Raw genomic sequence first — 8,075 nt, forward strand, 5'->3', positions numbered from 1 at the left:
AAATAATTAAAAAATTTGACAATACTCAAAACAGCATTGTATGTTCAACCAAATTTTAATAAATTAACTAAAAATTTTTGTTGTTATTGTTTTATTTTTATTCGAACCCTTCTAACTTTTAAATAGTTTGTTTTCGACATAAGGCGCGTCACTTGCGACAAAAAAATTAACATTAAAAAAAATGTTGTTATTCACTACTATTAAAAAACAATTTTGTTAAGATAATAATTTCTAGTATATTTTCTTTCTTCATAATTAACTTTAGTTAACTAATTGATAATTAACTAATCAAATATACTGCTTTTTAAGTAATTTTAAAGTAACGTGATTAACGTGATTACCTACCTTCAAGGCTTTAAACCATGGTGCTCTCAACACACGTATCAGTATAATGCAAGGATAAACGCCTGCATTGGAGTTCCAGGAAATTCGGTCAGTATAAATTGAAACTATACGTTTGAATATAGTTTCTTTCTTGGGAGAGACCGATGCCAATCTAATACCTCTGATGATCTTTAGGACACAGCACCCGTTTGTGAAATGTAATTTCACATTAAATGAAAGTAATGAATTCAGTCACCAAGATACTTTCAATATAGGGATCAAATTTAATTAGTCAGGACAACCCAAGCTATGAGAATTGACTTCCGTGTTATATCTATGGGCGTGTGCCGCAAGTAAAACTCACTTACTACTGTTTCTACTCCAAACTGCAGCAGGTGATTCCTACTAGATTTTAATCGCCTATTTTGACAGGCATGCCTTTCCTCAGAAATATTTTAACCCTTGTCTCGAAGGAATATAAGTGGATTCTATGGGTTTATTTAGTAATTTATAGAAATTATTAATTACTCTCTTTTCGACGTAAGTATTTTGAAGTAAATAACTTTAAAATGATAAACTGTTTATGATAATATTTTATTTAAAACTGAAAAAAATTTACAGGACCAAATTTCTAATAGCGATGCATACTGTTAAAGCACTAAAGACACAATTGACGCCAAATAAGATGTCGTAAGATGTCTTCATTATGACAGCCCTAGAGTGCACAGATCATTCGTGACTCACTAAAAATTGTATAAACATAGTTAAAAAAATTGATACATTATATAGGTATGTATAATTATATATAATTGCATACTCGAATACTTTCTGTTAATTGTGATCTCAGAAAAAGCTTCCGAAAAGCACCTGATGAAAATATTATAAAAGCCTAAAATTCTACAAATAAATAATAACAATTTTGGTTAACTAATGAGAAAAATTAATAATAAATTATGGAAAGATATTTAATCTAAAATAATAATATATAATATTTTTGAAATGAATAAATTAATAATTTTAAAGCTGCTTTTTCCAGATTTCTGGAAGGAACTTTTCAAGTTCCTGATAAAATAAACATTTAAATTATCGAAGAGACGCATACATAACATTAATTAAATTCGAATTTTATACTCGCAACTAAACCACATTTAAATGAAAGCTGTTAGAAAATTGTATTTCATAGATTCATTCTCGAAAAACAACTAAAATGAATGAATAAACTTTAAACCGCCGCAGCTTTGCTTAACAGATTTTATACAAAATTCCGGTAAAGATGTGTGAAATTCGAAGAAAAGTTTTAAAATAAATTGAAAACGAATAGTATTAGAACATTTGAAATTAAATGAATACTTTTGGTATATCTTTCATTAGATATCACACTCGTGTACTGGATATGTGGTGTAATGCTTAGATCACTTTTAAAGGAGTAAATTTAATTTAAGTGGTCAAACAAACTAATCATTTTACTATTAAAATTTTAAACTTGAAATTTCATTCAATTTCAACCTATGAAAAGATTTATATGAGTATAGTATGTTATAAAAAATAATTAATACTTTATATAACATTGTGTATAAACCTAAATGCTGCATATATTGTATTATGAAAATATTCTATACTATTTGCCTCATTCAGAAATTATTTGTATTTAAGATCAACAACAGTATCCATATTGTGACTACACTTTTTAAAGTCTCCCTTAAATTGCGTAAAACCTACAAGTTTTAAATCTACTAGATCACCAATGCTATGAGATTTTAAAATAAAAGATGAACAAATATTCTTGTGATGGAGCAATAAGTATTTAAGACGTCCACCCATAATTGTGCCATTCTTATGAATTGTTAGCTCATTTCAACTTTCATCCTTCTACGTTACTTACCATTTTATACACAATATAATATAAAGCATTAAAGTACCAATTAACTAAAATATATTCTTCTTTTTCTATTATGCTCTCCTCCTACCATCCTTTTGTATCGAACTCTATTGCGTGCTTCTGTGCTGCTATCAATCCAAGAATAATTTGCTGCTTGCAATTCTGCATCAACAGTCCTTCGCCATGCTGATTTTTCAAAAGACACCCCAAAAAGACGGCCACTTCCCTGAGGATTTCATCTGAGTACTTTACCCCCTGACGATCAATGTTGTCGGGAGGTCTGCAAAGGGAATGACTGATCTTACACCATTTACGCATGCACACTTCTTCACACGTTCGCTGATACGATTAGGCCGATAAATGTAAAATCTGACGCAAATATTTGTTGGTAGAAGTTTTTAGGCATAATGGTAGTGCGTTTCCATGTTTCACATCTATAATAGAGCACTGATTTGATATTGGAATTATAGATATGTAGTTTGGTTTTTACAGAGATATGTTGAGATTTTTAGATAGAGCGTAGCAAGCTAAAGGAAGCCTTGACTTTTTTATGTGCGCAGAGAGTCAGCCCCATTCTTAGTAGTGGTGCGGCTGAAAACTAAAATATATTATTTTTGGATAAAATGTGACAAATAGGTGTATAACAAATGATGCTGCTTCTAGTTACTATCGATATGCTAGCAACTTCAGAGCATACTAAGTAAGATTGTAAAGACTGTAAAACAGGAGATGAAGGAGACCTGAAAGATAATTGTATTGGAGAAACTAGTATTGGAGAAACTAAAAGCTATTGCTCAGTCATCGATGAGGTTAGCTATAGTATTTCTTTACATTAATAATTACTTCATGTTTAAAACAGATATAAATTCATTATATTTAAATTCCATTCCCACACTTTTTCGGAATAATAAACTTATAATAAAGTTTTTCGAACTCAATTTAATTCTATAAGTAAAACAAACATACCTACTTTTTGTCACTTCCTCTAAACCAATTCTTGATTTTTATTTTTATATAACATTTTTATTTTTATTTTTATTTAATCTAAAGCCAAGAGTATTTTAATTGAATTAAAATATTTGTGCTTAATTTTAAATTCTTTTGTACATCCAACAAAAAGCCACAAACAATGGCAGTAGCAGGAACCCAAAGTTTGACCCAAATTTTTTGATTCACACAAAACTTGATTTACCACGTCAATTACTTACTTTAATTACGCTTGTTAAAAATTGTATAATTAAAGAAAAAAAAAAAAGAAAGAATTTTTTTGGTGAAAACTTTTTCCACATTAAAAGACATGAATTCCATTACAAACGTGAAATTTTAACTTTCCCATTCAGATATTTATTAAAACTGGCAGTTTTTTGTATGCGTGAAATGAAATTTTTCAAATTAAATTTTGATCAATGCCAGGTACAAGCCAACGAAAAAATTCCCTTTTATTTTTTTTTTACTAAATAAAAATAAATTTGGAATTTGGAATGAAAAATTCAGATAAATTTTTCGGCAAGGCTATAAACAAAATCAACTTATTTAACTGCATTGTCTGATAACTTAGTTGACAGTTGGTGTTATCCGTATCAAGTCCATGCTGTCCTGTCCATTCATTTTATTTGCAGATAATAAATTTAAAATGAAACCAGTCAATAACAAAAATTTATAAAATTAGTTTAGCATTTAGCGCCACAATTTTATGGATACCATTTGGGAGCAGATATGCATTGGCTAGAGGTTAACAACAACAACAACAGCGAGAAATGACATATAACAAATTGTGACCGAGGCTTTTATGAAAGTGGACGATATGCCCAAATCAAAGCAATCAGCATGACGTTACCATGAAAGCAATGTTTGTGACTGTCACGGTCCACTTTCGCAGTCAGGAATTGGAAAGATTTTACAATTCAAATCACTGCAATGAATATGTATTTAATACATTTATAAATCCCTAAGCTGAGATTGGTTTGAGAATTTTTTTTTTTTTTGTTTGACATTTTATGCTTTCACTTACTGTTTCACTTATTTATTTCTTATTTCATTTGACCATTTCTTATTTTATTCGACCATTTCGAGTTTTATGCTTTTATGCCTTATGTTTGGTTGCTGCTTTGCAAATAAAAGATTGTTACTTCAAATTGAATCCTTGATTTTGTTCAAATGCAGCCGACAGCCATAACGTACCAGTCTGAAGCGCTAGCAAAAGTTTACTTCACTGCTGACTATTAAAACCAAATTCTCAGTTGAGCAATTTTCATGACCTCCAACCGACATTAGCCAATGAATTTAATTTGGTCCTGAATGAGTTATCGTTAAGGTTTGACCGCGCACTTCCCACCGCAACAGTAGTGAAAGTGGGCAGTTGCCAGCTGAAGCTCATGAATTTTTCAGTTATTCACACCAACACAATCAGCAACAACTTTGCAGTTGGCAGTTGAGATGAAATTTCTCAAGTGATTTTATACTTGCGACAAGACAATTAGTATTCAAGACGTCAACCTATAATTGTGCCATCCTTATCACTTGTTTGCCCAGTTCAGCTTGCATCCTTCTCTACCTCATCCAACATTTTATATTCTATAGCATTTAAAGCATTTAAATAAGACGTCAATTAACTAAAAGTTCGATTGATTAAAACTTTCCGCATTTTACTTATATGAAGCAGTTTTTTTAACAATTTTTTTTCTCTTAATTCTTACTTTAAAAGCAAATACCAGAACGAGACCCAGTTCACACTAACCAATATTTGTTAAAACATTTTAATTTGTGCACATTGATCAATTTTGCTGTCATTCCCTGCGGATTTACAATTTTAATGCCTTCAATAAATCTGCAACTCGTATTCATGCAACGTCCGTTAGTTTTTTTGTGGTTTTATTGCAAAAATTTTCCATTAACTTTGCTTTTTCGAAATTAATGCCACTTGGCATGCATTACCGCCGCTCCCAACTGGCACTCACAATGCCAGCATAAACCGTACGGTTTATTAAGAAGGGACTACTTCAATTACAAGCTCATAGGCTCGCCATACAAAAGCACAAATGTATCTATTATATTTGCTATCCACCACAAACACAAGCTATCCACCGGTATACACTTCGCACATTATACCTACTCACCTATTGTAATTAATATACACTCGAAACTTAAGTACATTTCTCTGTGCTATCCCGATATGTGCATATGTGCAGATGTGCAAATGTGCAAAAATCTGTACGGAGTCAAGTGTCTTCTTTAATGTAGGCGTGTGAATTACAGTTGGCATTCATAAGATTGTGCACATATTCATAAAAAATACAAAGGATATGCTATACCATAACAACAACAACAACAACAACAACAAAAGCAGCAGTAAGAATAAGCATATAAAGTTCTTTACTCATTCGGGCCATTTGTGGTAATCAATTAACTTATTTCTTTTGTATAAAAACAAAAAAGACAAAATGAAAATGTAGGCTGAAATGAAATCATTGCTTCATCTGCATTGGGCTTTTCTTCTGACAGATAACATCGTACAGACCCTTGAAAGGAAAATACTTTTATAAAGAATAATCCACGCTTTCGTGGCAGATGCGTTAATGTAATTTATCATATCCAATTGCTTCTGACAGCAACATTTCATATATTTCTCTGTACTCAAATGGTTTTTACTTATGTGCATATGAAATATTTTTTATATAATATTTTTTTTAACAGAAATAATATTTTTTATAAAATTACATTCATACTATTTTCAAGAAATTCAGTCAGAGTCAGAGAGATAAAAGCTTTTCAAAATGTTCAAGGTAAAAAGGGTAAATTGGTTACTTAAGAATCTTCAGTTGAAAATCAAATTTTAAAGAAATAAAATGAAATAGAATGAGTAGAAATGATATGAAACGGCATTAATGTGTGATATATGATGTTTCATATTTTTAAAAATCAATCATGAATAACAAAATCAAGTTAAGTTTGTATGGAGATGCTTCGAAAAGTAATGAACTACAACAGCAAAAATTCTTTTTTTTTATATGATTTTAATTGAATTTTTGGCTAACCATACAACTGTTTCAAGTACTGCCAACTACCCATCATCAGTGCCCTTGGAATTATTTTTTATTATTCGTAATTAATTTTTGGTGATTACAAGTACCAAGGGTTGAACACGTACCCTTCCAAATTTGAAGCTCAGAGTCAGCGTTTATTAGTCAACTGACCCAAAGCCGTACTTGTCTTATATGTTCGCACTTTTTACTGGAGTTTTGTTAACAACTGGAGTGAAAGTTTATTAACAAATTTGCTTATAAATTTTATTAGCTGTACACTAATTAAATTATTTAATAATATTTATTTTAATTTTTAAATTTCAATACTATTCTTTTGTAGAGGCATTATTTGTTGCATGCTTTTGTATTATTCTTCTTTATGTATAGAATCTAATCTAGAAACGTAATACGGAGGAAGTCATGCTAATGTTAATCCATGATTCGCACGCGCGAGACCATATACTTTTAATATTAGTTGTGATTTAACATCAGTTATAATGAAAGTTCAATTATATAATGGATGTGTAAATTTTATATTGAAATTATCTGTCTTTATTATATTTTGTCTTTATTAGACAACTTACTATAACTGAGACTAATACGAGAGAGAGATCATACCCAAGGTGTAACTGGTACCTACAAAGCAATTTTAGTTTCATAAGCGTGTAGCAGTTAAAAATGTCATTATAGAGGCAGCTGATAAGTACCGAAGTCTGAGTCTAGCAAAACAATCAGAGTAACACAGAATGCGTTCTGCTGTTTTTTCCTTTTCGTGACAAGGTCTACAGCTATCGTTTCTTGTAATACCCATATTCGATAGATGTTTTTTGACTCCGTAATGTCCAGTGAGAAACCCTGTGACAAGTCGGATGCCATTTCTGCATTAGTAGCTCTCTAGTTCTAGCTTTTGATCGTTTCGGCATGAATCCTTTAGCTTTTTTACAGGCAATTACATTATCCCAATCAATCTGAGCTGCTTTTTCCAGCCATTTATTAATTTTAAGTTTGGAAAAGCTCTATGAAAGACCACAGAATGGCTCAATATAATATGATTCTACCCTTTCCTGACTTTCTGACAGTAAGTTAGTAACAATATTGAGAGTTCTTAGTGAATTCACAACCCAACGTTGCTAGTTGTCTCTAAGATCCGTTTAAGTGAAACTTATTTTTTATAAAAACTTTATCCCTTTAACTAATTCTTGCTAAAAATTAACTTTCCCTTGTAATAGAATATATTCTTATAACATTAAACTGTGTTTTGGCCACTTAAACTGAAAACTCTTCAAGCACGCGAGCTTAACTTAAGCGTTTTTAATATTTATATACTAATAGCCACAAAATATATGCGCACCATTAATTTGATGTAGTTAAGTACTTTGCTTATTCACTAACAAAATTCCCATAAAGTTCATGTACTTTCGCAAAAATGCCCCTAAAAGTTTTTTCATGCATAAAAAACCGTACACACATCCATCCATATTTGCGCTGGATGGATAATATGAGAAAAAGTTATCCGCTTTACACCCACAAATATGTCGGTTGCCGTAACCCAGCAATACGAAATGTAGAGCAAAAAATATTTTACATTTATTTTACTTTACGACAAAAACAAACAATAAAATCCAAGACTTAAAAACATTGAAAAAATGTATTAAATTAATTTAAATGAAAATGTAAATGGCAAATGCACAACACGGGCACACACACATACACGCACACGCAATCACATGCACAAATGTACTATAACACAAATACACTAAAGTGCAAAAGCACAGAAGTAAGTAAAAGTTAGAATAATAAGAATGCAACAATTGTGCTTTGTGGCCCAGCAGCTTGCACTAGGCAGGCAC

This window comes from Teleopsis dalmanni, chromosome 2, assembly GCF_002237135.1.
Source record: "Teleopsis dalmanni isolate 2A chromosome 2, ASM223713v2, whole genome shotgun sequence".
Classification (NCBI taxonomy): domain Eukaryota; kingdom Metazoa; phylum Arthropoda; class Insecta; order Diptera; family Diopsidae; genus Teleopsis; species Teleopsis dalmanni.